This window comes from Mobula birostris, chromosome 1 (assembly GCF_030028105.1).
Source record: "Mobula birostris isolate sMobBir1 chromosome 1, sMobBir1.hap1, whole genome shotgun sequence".
Classification (NCBI taxonomy): Eukaryota; Metazoa; Chordata; class Chondrichthyes; order Myliobatiformes; family Myliobatidae; genus Mobula; species Mobula birostris.
Window position 1 is genome coordinate 170,533,770 of NC_092370.1, and position 15,185 is coordinate 170,548,954.

General features: G+C 43.8%; 1 protein-coding gene across 3 annotated transcripts in view; it reads right to left on the reverse strand.

Annotated features, from left to right (window-relative positions):
* The window catches only part of smoc1 (SPARC related modular calcium binding 1), a 248,867-nt gene that overhangs the window by 195,217 nt on the left and 38,465 nt on the right, over positions 1–15,185 (reverse strand). The gene's annotated exons all lie outside the window — the stretch shown is intronic.

Here is a 15,185-nt window from a genome sequence, read left to right on the forward strand (position 1 = left end):
ATTGTTGTCATGATACCATGTCACAGGTTTTTCCATATCCTTCCTGTAGTCCATGATTTGAATTACGACCCATTACAAAGGAATCATCTGCAAGCTTGAAGTTAGAATTAGAGCAGAATCTGGCCACACTGTCAAACTCATAAGCTTTTTAAGGAAAAATAATGAAATGGTAAATGGATTCAATTGGACACTTACAAAGGAAAAGTCTGTTTCCTCTACAGCACAATCAGGATATAATCCTAAAATCTAAGTCTTAAAACACCCGATTCTTTATCACACCCAACAACCCAACTCAGAATTTGAGACCATGCCCTACAGACCACAAACACCCTCCTTAAAATCAATAGAAGTAATTACCCTCTATCAGCCCTGTCAGCTGCTCATAATATCCTAAATTTTTACTGAATCACCACATTGTCCTGAATGGAGGTGGGGGAGGAGATGAATGTCCTTCCAGGTGAGGCAACACTTCACCTGCGAATCTGCTGGGGTCATCTATTGTGTCCAATGCTCCCGATACCACCTCCTCTACATTGGTGACACCATTGTAAATTGGGGGAAATGCTTCATCGAGCACCTCCACTCCATCCGCCACAAGCAGAACCTCCCAATAGCCAAACATTTTTAATGCCAATCCCTGTTCCGATGTGTCGATCCATGGCCTCCTCTTGTGCCAAGATGAGGTTGCCCTCAGGGTGGAGGAGCAACAGCTTATTTGCATCTGAGTAGCCTCCAACCTGATGGCATGAATATCGATTTCTCCTTCTGGTAAAATAAAATTCCGTCCCCCCTCCCCTCTTCTTCTGTTCCCTACTCTGGCCTCTCATCTCTTCTCACCTGCCTATCACCTCCCCTGGGACCCCTCCCACCTTCCCTTTCTCCTATAGTCCACGCTCCTCTCTTATCAGATTCCTTCCTCTCCAGCCCTTCTTCTTTCCAACCCACCCTGTTTCACCTATCATCTTCTAAATCCACCCCCCCAACCTTTCTATTCTGACATCTTCCCCCTTCCTTTTCAGCCCTGAGAAAGGGTTTCGGCCCAAAATGTTGACTGTATTCATTTCCATAGATGCTGCCCAATCTGCTGCGTTCCTCCAGCATTTTGTGTGTGTTGCTCTGGATTTCCAGCATCTGCAGACTTTCTCATGTTTGTAATACAGCTACGGCCTCAGTTCCAGTGGGGAATGCACATTCCCTCTGTGACCAGGAGAGCTTCAGCTGGGCGGTCCAGTTTCCTCTCACGTTCCAAAGCGTGCAAGCTAGTAGGTTAACTGCCACTGGAAAATGCTCTTATCATGTAGGTGAGTGGCAAAATTCAGGATCTGTCAATGGGAAAGAGGTGATAACAAACATTCCTGCCTAGTGGAAACGAGGACGGTCAAGTCTGAAAAATGGATCGTTGCCATGGCAGTGACAGGAGCTAGCTTGCAACTTTCTTCCAGACAACAGCTTTCCGCCCTAGAACTTTCAACGCTTCCGTGTGCCTAGGTGGTCAAAACTGTTTTCCAACAGCCTGCATCTTAAGCAAATCATTTTAAGTCGACAAAAAAAAACACGGGGAGCCTGAGAGATGCTTTCATGTCGCCAATCTTCAGCAGATTCCCAATAAAATTGTCAGACTCCCAGTGAGTGAAACCACTTGGGTGACTCACTTTGCAGGAGCTGGAAAAATCGTCGGTGCAGTTTAATTATGTTGTAACCATTTTGTAAAGGTCGTAGGGATGATTCAGGATGGAATATGAAACCCAAGTACTTGGGAAAGACGGATATGTCGGGTGATGAGTAGAGCAATACAGTTCAATAGTTGGCCTCCTGTTTCCCTGCTGAATACAGACAGCACTAAACCGGGGAGGGCAAAGCTGGAGGAGGACTTAGCCCTGTTATTGATTGTATTAGTGAATCAGAGCCATGTATGGCCTGAGGCAGCTCAAAAGGAAACGTGCAATGTGTGGTACAGAGTTAGCAAAGGGCAACTTAGGTCAGGATCAGGACTCTCTGCAATCATTGGGAATGGACGAGCAGGTTATAAACCGCATGTTTCGTACTTGCCAAAAGGCAGCATGGGCTCGTGTAAATCTGGCAAGCAGGAAATAGTTCAATAGCCATTCTAGAGTCATCAAGGAGTGTTCCTGACTTTGGACAGCTGTTGCATGCACTGAAACTGAGGAGAGTGCCATTTGCCAGCACTAGCTTATCTCCCTCAAATGGGTGTAGTGGATCCTTGGGTGGTGTCGGGCATCAACAATAAGGGGCACCTATGCAAGATTTGATGAAACTTTGCTGGACATCAGTTGGAACACATTTTCCATTGACTTACCACCATGCTTCAATATGGATGCACAATTAAAGTGCGCTTTCTGAAAATTAAAAGGATGCATGGTGGGGGGGGGGGTGGTGATTCTGCTAGCACAGTTGCATGGGGGGGGTTAATGCTTTTGCTTCTGCTTGTGTGAATGGCAGGGGGCGGTCTTCGGAGATTCCATGTTTCTATAATTTGTTTTATGGCGTTTCTTTGCATCGTGGATGTCTGTGAAGAGTACAAATTTCAGGTGGCATTCTGTATCATACTCTGATGCTAAAAGTACCTTTGAACATTTGAACTTTTTAAAAGGATGATTCCCCTGAGATGCTTGAATTAAAAGGATATTCCATAAGGTAAATCCAGTCATTTTGTCTGCTTAAGGGATAAAAAACTTGAGATATTCCATTCTATCCTGCACACACCCCTCAATCCAAAGGTTATTGGAGATATCAACTCCACCATTTTATAGGCTGCAGATGTTGGGAATCCACTGACATTCTCAAGATGCACAGCAGCTTTGTTTTCAATAGCTTACATTATGAAAAAAGTGAATGAGTTGAAGGTGAAGATCAGCCTCCAAACAGCAAACGGACTCGAGGGGCTGAATGGTCGTATCCTGCTCCAAAGTTCCTTCACGTGAGGGGAAGAGAATATTACACATGCTCTTTAGTAAAGAAGTAAAGCCAGGTGAACAAAAATATTTAATAGCCAAAAAATAAAAGGTAATCATAGAAATACTTAACATTCAATCTGGAGAATTCAGATCAGAATACTTTTAATGATTTTCAAAAATAGTCAATATTCATAAATTTTCAAGGGCTCCACCAAGTTTGGTTAGTGGACTCAAAGTCTCTAGGGAACTGAATGGTGGTCAGTTATATATGAGATTAACCAAATTCCTGGTCTTAATTTTTTTTTATGTACTAAAAAATCAACCCTTCTCACATGATCTAGTCAGGGTTGTTTATGAGAATCACTCACTGGCATGGCCAAAAGGACATTACTGCTTTGAAATACTCCAGTTAAGAGCTGTTTTTTCTCAAAAGCGCACAGTAAAAATATCCAAACAAGTCTCCTTAGAATTCGAAAAATATGAAAACGTTAACTAGAAATGTCAGCTAATTGCACTGACAAATTAAGGTATCCAGTTTCAGAATCTTGAACAAATTCTGGCAAGAACCAGCAGGGCAATACCATTAAAAAATAATCTTCAAATTCTTAGTACATTGATCGATGTTTATTCCCAGGACAACTAGATCAAATACAGAAAGCTGAAAGACAGACAAAAGATCATATTTCTCATTACTCATGTGTCTAGATTAACTCTCTGGAGGTTTTATAAGTGTGGTGATGAAGCAGAATGGATCTTATTCAGTTACCTGCTCGAGCTCTACAACTCTATGAGTTAACTACTCTCTTCCAATTCTAATCTCAATCACCTCCAAGTTTAATTCAGCTGCAAAGACCCCAAGTCCCAAACCTTTCTTACTTTACTTTTCCTTTAAGGTACATTTCAAAATGTTCTTTCTGAAGCAAACATTTGATGACCTGTTTTACTGTTTTCTTATTTGGCTCTCTCCCAATTTCTCCCTGATAAAGTTCATGTACAGCACCTCATCACATTTAGCTCTGTTGAAAGGTGCAATGCAAACACTGGTTGTTTTTGTTGCCACTACAGCGCAGCGCCGGTCATGTCCCTGACATGTTGCTGCCTTCAGCCATTCAAACCTTGTTCAAGTTTCAAAATTCTCCAGTCTCTCTTCACACATCTCACCTACTTCAGCCACTCTTTATTCTTTCTCCATACCCTTTAAATACTCGGGCCTTTTAAAGCCTAGTGCAGCTGCTTTAAGTGGTCAAGTAATTTGTGCCAGAGAATTCCGCACAAATCATCTTTTGCAGAACAGTTACATTAGTCTCTTCTCGAATTCTTTGAGATTACCTTGAATTTCTGACTACTGCCTCCATCAGATCACTAGTCATTCCATTGCTTTGTAGTCTTTTTGCCGTCAACTTAACCTTCAGCGCTCCTGTAGGGCAAGCACTACCTTCTCAAATTTCTCTTCAAACTCCGCTTTCATGGCAACATCCTAGTTATATACACAGGACATTTTTCATTTCTTTGACATCACCATACCACCAAAACTATATACAAAATTCAACTGCAGCCCATAGTCATGCACCATTTCTTATAACAACACAGTAAATTACCACTCAGCCTACTGGGTCCATACCCATGGGGAATATATACAGCAAGTGGCAGCACCCTCAGCAACACTGACGTATGGCACAGGCTACACTTGGAGCTTTGCATGCATTTCTGGTTGCCCCTTTATAGGAAGGACACAGGGGATTTGGAAAGGGTGCAGAAGACATTTATCAGGATGGGTATGAGCTATTAGGAGCAGAATTAGGCCACTTGGGCCATTGAGTCTGTCTGCCAATCGATCATGGCTGACTTATTATCCCTCTCAACCCCTGCCTTCTCCACAGAACCTTTGACGCCCGCAATTGAATTGTTTTCTCTTGAATGCCAGCAGCTGAGGGAAGACCTGGTGGAAGTTTATAAAATTGTGAGGGACACAGAAGGGGTGGACAGTAAGAATTCTTTTCCCAGGGTAGAAATGTCAATTAGAAGAAGATATGCTAGTTTGTAGCGTTGTTCGCCGAGCCCGGAGGTTAGGTCGCAAACTTTTCGTCACCAGTCCAGCTGACATCATCGGTGCACAATTGGGTGTTATTTCTGCCGAGTGCTCTCATTTATATTGATCGGACTCGTTGTTCTGATTGGTTGGCTGTCGCACCAGCCGCTAGTCTCTGTTGGGTCCCATAACCCTGACCATCGTGAGCATTGGTTCCTCGGGTGTCCAACTGATGATGCGCTCTGATGTCAACTCAACTAGCAACAAAGCGTTTGCAACCTAATCTCCAAGCTCAGCAAACAACCCTACAAACTAGCAGCTACCTCAGCTTCCAATCTTCTCTTTGATTTCAAAGAAGGCGTGCAATTTTAGGGGAGGGTGGAACGGTTGAAGAAAATATGCAGTGCAAATTTTTCTCCCTCACAGAGAATACCTCAAGCATGTCCATCCATTCTCTTCGCCATTAGCCTACACTAAGGGATATTTTACAGCAGTCAATCAATATAACAGCACCTGGACGAAGTCCACACGGTCACACGGAGAACACACAAATGCCACAGCCATTTCCTAAGGTCAGGATCAAACCGGAAACCCAGGAACTGTGAGGTGGTGGTGATAACCACTCCCTATTCAACATCACTTCCTTTCTTTTGTAACTGTAATCGCCAATGTCCCTCCAATGTAATAGGGCAAAATCTAAGAGTAACCTGCAGAAAACGCTGGAGGAACTCAGTAGGTCAGGCAATATCTATGGAAAGGAGTAAACAGTCGACGTTTCGAGCCAGACCCTTCTCCAGTTCTGAGAAGGAAGGGGTAGATGGCAGAATAAAAAGAGGGAGGGAGAGGAAAGACAATAGCTGGGAGGTGTCAGGTAAAAAGGACTGGTGGGTGGGAAAGGTCACAGGTTGGAGATGAAAGAATCTGATGGGAGAAGAGAGTGGAGAATAGGAGAAAGGGAAGGATGAGGGGACAAGGAGGAAGTAACAGGCAGGTATGAAGAAGTAAAAGGTCAGAGTGGGGTAGAGAGGAAGGGTGGATGGGTAGGGAATTTTGTTTACCAGAAGGAGAAATCAAAATTCATGCCATCAGGTTGGAGGGTACCTAGACAAAATATAAAGTGTTGTTCCACCACCCTGAGGGTGGCCTCATCTTGGCACAGGAGGAGGCCATGGACCAACATGTCAGAACGGGAATGGGAATCCGAATTAAAATGTTTGGCCGCCAGGAAGTCCTGCTTGTGGCGGATGGTGCGGAGGTGCTCGATGAAGCGCCCCCCCCCCCCCCCCCAATTTACAACGGGTCTCACCGATGCAGAGGAGGCCGCATCGGGAGTACCGGACACAATAGACAACCCCAGCAGATTCTCAGGTGAAGCGTTGTCTCACCTGGAAGGTCTGTTTGAGGCCCTGAATGGAGGTGAGGGAGAAGGTAAATGGGCAGGTGTAGCACTTGGGCCGCCTGCAGGGATAAGTGCTCTGGAGGGAGATTAGTGGGAGAGACAAATGGACAAGGGAATTGCAGAGGGAGTGATCCCTTTGAGTAGCGGAGAGTGGGGAGGGGCGGTGAGGTAAAAATATTATCAGTGTACTCATAATCTAAGAGGACTCAGTTGCTGACAGCCTCGCTCCTTTGAATACTGAATTCATGAGGCATCTTTCCCCACTAAGATGAATAAAGCACAGGTTGGTATCCAAGATCAGATCGCCTGTCTGCCCAGTCACATCTATGGGAAGATCAATACAGAAAATAACAATGGGGAGTAGCAAGGCTGCACACAACCAACATGATAAATAGCTTCAGCAGTCTCTGACACGTTGTACAGCAAATTGCCCTCATGTAGCTCTTGAAGTCTATGGGCTTGAACCAGAATGCACTCCCCAACAGTCCCAATCTTACCATCCTGTGCTATATAAAAGAATCTCACAGAAAACATCAAACTGGCCCAGATTATTGCATGAAACAAAACTAATTCTTTCCACATCACAATGTGGCAGAACAGACAGGAATTGTTTTTAAATATGCCTGTCAAAAAAAGCCCAGTGCCTTATTGATGCAGAACTTAAATGTGAGAGTCTTTGTCAGTGTGCCATGCTTGTAACAGTAGTGCATTCCTCATAAATAGAACTGCTATTCACTATTTGGCTGTGCCTTCCTTTTTTCCCAAGTCTTTGCAGCATTTTCAATCAAACACCTTAATGACAGAATATCCTTAGTTATAAAGCACAAGACAAACTGTGCAGTCAGAGTCTAGCCAACAATATTTTCTGTGGTTATACGGGTTCAGAAGTCCAGATGCTCCCATGATTGCAGAGTCCTGTTCCATTTGCTCAGGATAAAGATGCTGCTCATGGCTGCATGCACCAAGATCTGGACAATGTGCAGCCATGGGCTGATAGAGCAGTAAGTATCACAACTGCCAGGAAATAACGTTCAACAACAAAAAGAAAAACTAGCTACAGTAGATGCTGGAAAGATTCAGCATCTGTGGAGAGGGAAATGGTTACCATTTCAGAGTATGACATTTCCATCTGATAGAATATTAGCCATTTCCAACCCATTTTGTATATCCAGCATTTTCTTGTCTTATTTTGGATTTCCGGCATTTGCAGTTTTAAGCTTTCAAAATATATCACATAAAAACATAAATACAGCAGCTACAAGCAGTCTGGATATCTAGTAACACTTCCTGATGCTCTACAATCTTTTTCCATCATCTTTCCTCCTCACCATCAGTAGTACCTGCAGGAGGCACTGATCAAGAAGGGAACATCCATCATCATCCATGACACCATCCAAGCCATGCCATCTTCTGACACCTACCATCAGGCAGAACATAGAACATAAAACGTAGAAACCCACAGCACATTACAGGCTCTTTGGCCCACAATGTTGTGCTGACCATGTAACCTACTCTAGAAACTGCCTAGAAATTCCCTACTGCATAGCCCTCTGTTTCTCTAAGCTCCATGTACCTATCTAAGAGTCTCTTAAAAGACCCTATTGTATCCGCCTCTACCAGAGTCACTGGCAGTGCATTCCAAGCACCTTAAAATGATACCCTCACACATTAGCCATTTCAGCCCTGGGATAAAGCCTTCACACAATCAATGCCTCTCATCATCTTATACACCTCTATCAGCTCACTTCTCATCCTCCGTCGCTCCAAGGAGAAAAAGCCAAGTTTACTCAACTGATTCTCATAAGGCATGCTCTCTAATCCAGGCAACATCCTTGTAAATTTCCTCTGCATTCTCTCTATAGTATCTATATCTTTCCTGCCAAAGGGTTTTGGCCTGAAATATTGACTGCATTCTTTTCCATAGATGCTGCCTGGCCTGCTGAGTTCCTCCATCATTTTGTGTGTGTTGCTCATATCCTTCCTGTAGTGAGGTGACCAGAACTGGACACAGTACTCCAAGTGGGGTCTAACTAAGGTCTTATATAGCTTTAACATTACCTCACGGCTCTTGAACTCAGTCCCATGGTTAATGAAGGCCATCACACTATACGCCTTCTTAACTATGCTGTTAACCTGTGCAGCAGTTTTGAGTGTTCTATGGACATGGATCCCAAGATCTTACTGATCCTTCACACTGCCAACAGACTTACCATTAATATTACATTCTGTCTTCAATTTTGACCTACTGAAATGAACCGCTTCACACTTATCTGGGTTGAACTCCATCTGCCACTTCTCAGCCCAGTTCTGAATCCAAATGATGACTCGCGGTTACCTCTAACAACCCTCCAGACTATCCACAACACCCCCAACTTTGGTGTCATCAGCAAACTTACTAACCCACCCTTCTACTTCCCCATCCAGGCCATTTATAAAAATCACAAAGAAGGATCCCAGAACAGATCCCTGCAGAACACCACTGGTTACCATTCTCCATGCAGAATACGACCCATCTACAGCCACCCTTTGCCTTCTGTGGGCAAGCCAATTCTAGATCCACAAAGCAAGGTCTCCTTGGATCTCGTGCCTCCTTATCTTCTGAATGAGCCCTGCATGGGGAAACTTACCAAATGCCTTACTGAAATCCATATACACTACATCCACTGTTCTACCTTCAATGTGTTTTGTTACATCCTCAGAGAATTCAATCAGGCGCATTAGGCATTACCTGCCCTTGACAAAGCCATGCTAACTATCCTTAATCAGATTATATCTCTCCAAATGCTCATAAAACCTGCATCTCAAGATCTTCTCCAACAACTTGCTCACCACTGAAGAAAGACTCACTGGTCTATAATTTCCTGGGTTATCTCTACTCCCTTATTTGAACAAGGAAACAATATTTGCAACCCTTCAATCCTTTGGTACTTCTCCCATCCCTACTGATGATGCAAAGATCATTGCCAGAGGCTCAGCAATCTCCTCCCTTGCTTCCCACAGCAGCCTGGGGTATATCTCATCCAGTCCCAGCAACTTATCACCTTTCAAAAGCTCCAGCACATCCTCTTTCTTGATGTCTACAACTCAAGCGTTTCAGTCTGCTATAATTCATCCCCACAATTGTCAAGGTCCTTTTCATTGGTGAATAGGCAGAAGATAGAGAACACATACAAAATGCTGGAGGAACTCAGCAGGCCAGGCAGCATCTATGGCAATGAGTACAGTCAAAGTTTTGAGCCAAGACCCTTCCTCAGGACCACCCCCCCCCCCCACTTTCAAGGAAGGGTCTCGGCTTGAGACATCGACTGCAGTCCTTTCCATAGATGCTGCCTGGCCTACTGAATGCCTCCAGCATTTTGTGTGTGTGGCTTGGATTTCCAACATCTGCAGAAATTCTGTTTGTGAGAAGATACAGAAGCCTGAAGTCTCACACCATCAGGTCCAAGAACAGGTACTTCCCTTCAACTGTTTGATTCACGAACCAACCCGCTCACTCCCAATCATCTGCTTAGTAGAGCAACGCTTTGACCACTTTGCACAACAATAGACTTCCGGTTTTTTAACGTTTCCCTGGAGTGTTATGTATCTGACACTGTTAAGTTTTTCACTGCATACATATACTAATGATAATAAACTCAACGCTGAGTTTGAAAGCATCAACCAGACTGACTGGATATTCTGCATCTGGCTATTTAAGCAGAGCATCAACACCAACTTCTTGCCCTTTCAACGATAATTAGGAGCCAGAGGGACACGAAGTCACTCAGCACAGAAACAGGCCTTTTGGTCCACCAGGTCAACTACTCATCAACACCAATCACACTTACCACCACTCGGTCTGTAGCCTTTTATGCCCTTCTGTGCTTTTCTTTAGATGTAGTCACAGAGCAAACTCAGTCACTTTAGGTTACAATCAGCTTTAGGTTGGTATTAACATCATCATGACAGTCGTGTCACTGAAACTGAGCATGCAGGTACAGCAGGCGGTGAAGAAAGCTAATGGCACGTTGGCCTTCATAACAAGGGGAGTTGAGTATAAGAGCAAAGAGGTCCTTCTGCAGTTGTACAGGGCCCTGGTGAGACCATACATGGAGTATTGTGTGCAGTTTTGGTCTCCAAATTTGAGGAGGGACATTCTTGCTATTGAGGGAGTGCAGCAAAGGTTCACGAGGTTAATTCCCGGGATGGCGGGACTGTCATATGTTGAAAGATTGGAGCGACTGGGCTTGTATACTCTGGAATTTAGAAGGCTGAGAGGGGATCTGATTGAAACATATAAGATTATTAAGGGATTGGACACACTAGAGGCAGGAAACATGTTCCCGATGTTGGGGGAGTCCAGAACCAGAGGCCACAGTTTAAGAATAAGGGGTAGACCATTTAGAACGGAGTTGAGGAAAAACTTTTTCACCCAGAGAGTTATGGATCTGTGGAATGCTCTGCCTCAGAAGGCAGTGGAGGCCAATTCTCTGGATGCTTTCAAGAGAGAGTTAGATAGAGCTCTTAAAGCTAGCAGAGTCAAGGGATATGGGGAGAAGGCAGGAACAGGGTACTGATTGTGGATGATCAGCCATGATCACAGTGAATGGCGGTGCTGGCTTGAACGGCCAAATGGCCTACTCCTGCACCTATTGTCTATTGTCTGTTGTGATCATATCTCAAACAAGAGAAGATCTGCAGATGCTGGAAATTCGAGCAACACACACAAAATGCTGGAGGAACTCAGCAGGCCAGGCAGCATCTATGGAAAAGAGTACAGTCGACTTTCAATCCTGCCGAAGGGTTTTGGCCTGAAATGTGGACTGTACTTTTTTCCAGGATGCTGCCTGGTCTGCTGAGTTCCTCCAGCATTTTGTGTTATGACAGTAGTCATCCAGCGATATTGATCCAGGAGGTTCTTCAGAAGTCGAGAATGAGGCACAAATCTTGCAATTATAGTCATTTTATCAGGTGTTCAAAACAAAAAAATTATGGTAACCAACTCACTCTATTGTAGAAAGAAAATGAAGATGGAGAACAAAAAAAAGACAAAGAGATAAAGAAGTTGTGATCATATTATACTAAAATCTAGATCACCAGAGAGCCAAAGCACATTCTGGTGATAAGAAGTAGCCTATGAAATAGTCAAGTTCAGTGTCAGGCTGTAGAGAAACTTCTAGAAAAATACAGAATCAGCTATACTACAATTACTGAAAACTCACTGAACAATTCCACATATGCACTCCTGTGCAAAAAATCTTAGGCACATTTATTTCGCTCGGGTGCCTAAAACTTTTGGACAGTAATCTGTCAAAGTGGAGCAGACAGCGAGTTTGTAAATCTGGCAGAAGCAAAGGAAGTTGGGAATGGTGAGGGTGCAGCACCGTGGGAGGGGTATGGGACAGGTGGCAGAGAAGGAGTGCCAGGGGTGGGGTTTAGCACAGGTACAGATACACCCAGCCCTGACACACCAGGCAAGGTCATCTGATTCCAAACAATTGGGTTATTGATCATTACAGAATGTTTCTCTGGTGCTTCCCTCTCCCTCCCCTCTACCTTCCCTTTTTCCCAACCAGGATTCCCCTCTAACTTCTCCCTTCCCATTCTCAGACCACAATAGAGACTCATATCAGAATCAGGTTTATAATCACTCACATATGTGTCATGATTTTATTTTGTGGCCGCTGTACAGTGCAATACATAAAATTACTACAGTACTGTGCAGAAGTCTTAGGCTCCCTAGCTAAAATACTGTATGTGCCCAAGACTTCTTCACAGTGCTATAGGTGATCGTACAAATATATAAGCAAGCATAGGAAAAGTTAGACTATTACAAAAATAACAATTTTATACCCTAGTCTAACAACACACAGCACAGAGCAGGATGGGTATACTGCTGTTTTCATTTCACCTTGATGAAGTGGTCCTGTCAGTGCCAACACCACATTCGGCATCACAATGATAAATCTGTTCAGGAGGACTTCGCTTCTGTGCAGCTCTTGAATTGCACTTTGTCACTGATCAAGTTTACTAATATTAACTTGTTAAAAGGAATAGGAAGCACATTTATATAATGGCCAATCACAGCTCACACACTTGGTGAAGACACATATTCCACGAAATAGTAATTCCCTGCACCCCCAGCATGCAGTGGCTCTGGCTTTGGAAAGCCACCGAAGCTTCTCCCACAGCATTTCCTGCTCCCGGGTGATCAAGAGTAATAGGGGTATGGGAATAGCACCACCAAATTCCCCAAGTCATACCCCACCCTCAGAAATCACTGCTCCCTCAAGTTCAAGAAGAGATTTCAGCACCATCTTCTCACTGCCTGTTAGGATTACGCCTTAACGTTTGCCCACTATCTGTGTCCGTGTGGGGTTCTTTGAGGCTCTTCTGTTGCCTCCTATATCCAAAAAATGTGCTGGTCGGTAGTTTACTGGGTCACTGCAAATTACCTCAAGTGTACAGGTGAGTAGCAGAATCGGGGGTGGGGGGGTGACTGCGAATGAGATGAGAATGAAAGATGGAGTTAAAGTAGGGTTGTTGTAAATGGGTCAGTGCAGCCTCTGTGAGCAGAAGGGCCTGATTCTGCACAACATGACTCTATGTATCTAGAAAGTTACTGTTCTTTTATTTAGTCTTGACCACATCCAATATTTTCTCACTAATGTACTTCCTCAGGTCTGACACTTCCACCAAAGCAGCCACAGAAATGAGTTTATATTACCTCATATAAACAACCATTTCCCTGCCCTCTGCTTGAGATTATTGACCCACAGAGGCTGGCATGGATACAAACTTGCCCACACAAAGTTTTTCCCTGCCCTTGAATGGACCTGTGGGTTCATATAACAGAGCAATCCCTCACAAAGCAAAATCTATTCTTCCTGAAAGATATCTTCCATCTTAAAGGTCTCAATGGCTTAAAATCCATTGGTTCTATTATGGCTATTCAAATTATTGAGCATGCCTGCAAGAAAATGAATCCCAGGGATGTATATGGTGACATATATGTACTTTGATAATAAATTTACTTTGAACTTTAACTAATTAAATGAAAAGATTCCCAAACCCAACAATAGTAAATAAGAGGAACAATTAAAACTATATGGTGAAAGAAAATCTCTTGCATACAGTGTGCAAAGGATACCATTGATTATCTCTGGGTTAGAAGGTTATAAATTTAAGTCCCACATCAGGATTTGAATAGTCGTACCATAGACTGGTACTCCAGTGCAATTAAGATTAGCCGTATGTGTCACATGTATATTGTAACATACAGTGAAATGTGCCATGTGTGTCAACAACCAACACAGTCCAAATATATGCTGGGGACAGCCCAAAGTATCACCTTGTCTTCAGCTGCAACATAGCAGGCCCACAACTTACTAACCCTAAACCATGTGTTCGTCCATCGTCGACGTCGATGAGGACCTCAACACCATTATGATGGTTTCGAGACTAGCGCGTGGTTTGGATTTAAGTGAGGGAGAGTTGCGTAGCGTCAGCCTCACTCTCTCTTCCCAATTCCCGTCTGGATCCAGTGGCAAGACTGAGTCGAGACGGCTGGAGATGCAACTAGGCGCAGTGGATGACCAGGACGTCTTCTGTGTCTTGTCCTGCTCTACACGTTCCACGACGCTTGCAGAGACTGCCTTCTTGACCATTGGACCTTCCATTGGTCTCATCCGCTCAATCCGCCGGAGTCTGTCTTCACATGCTGGGATAGACAACTCCCTATCTCACCGAGGGTTTGAGACCCATCGGCTACCCTCACCTGGTTTAGCCGGCTTGTCGAAGCCATTGCCCAGGGTGTGGCTACTGTCGCATGCAAACAGCTACGGGGAGCCACAGGTGAGAGCTGTGTGCCAGATGGGGGCCAAAGGTGGACTAACCGCCTTGAAAAGGACGCGACATGTACCCCCACCAGAGGTGCTACCCCTCCCTGACACCTCATACAACCCTAAACCATAGTGTGAGAGAAAGTCCACATGATCACTGGGAGAATGTACAAACTTCTTACAGACAGCGGCTGGAATCGAACCCCGATCTTTAGTTGGCACCGTTAGAGCATTACGCTAATATACTCCTGCAGTATTTTGTTATCTGATATTCCATTTTTCAAAAGTAATATGAAATTAAGTCAGACAGATGTTGTAGAATGTACAGAAAAATGTGGAAAAATATTTCCTGTACGACAGCATTATCCATCAACCAACTCATGAGTTGGCTGATCATTCATCACATTTGTGTAAGACTTACAAGCGGGGAAATGCTCATGGGTTTTGCTTGTGTCATTATACCTGTCATTATACACAGCACTGTCATGAACACCTCTACTCAGAGGGGTCAGACTGGAAACTCTGCAACAGTTGAAGGAGTTAAGGCAACTAGCAAGTTATTCCTGAATAGTGAAGTTGTCTTCACTTCATCGATTACATCAGTATTTGTTCTCACAATCTAGTTAGAAACATCTCTGGTAGGTTTTAAACTGGAAAAGAAACAGGAAGATCCTACACCTTAAAATCAGTGGTTAACTTTTATTGCATTAGCAATAAAATCTTCACTTCCATCCAGTGTACAATATATAGAAGGGAAGTGTGGTGGTGGTGATGAGACAGGATTTGCAGATCTCAAAAACCTCCTCAAATTGTACTTCAACAGTCAAAGTTTATTTTCAAAGTATATAAACTTTATACAACCTTGAGATTTGTCTCTTTACAGGCAGTCACAAAAACAAAGAGACCCAATAAAAAAGAAAACCATCAAACACCCAATGTGCGTTGAAAAAAAACGAATTGTGCAAACAATAAAAGTAAGCAAACAACATTCAGAACTGAAGTTCACTAAAGTGAGTTCACGA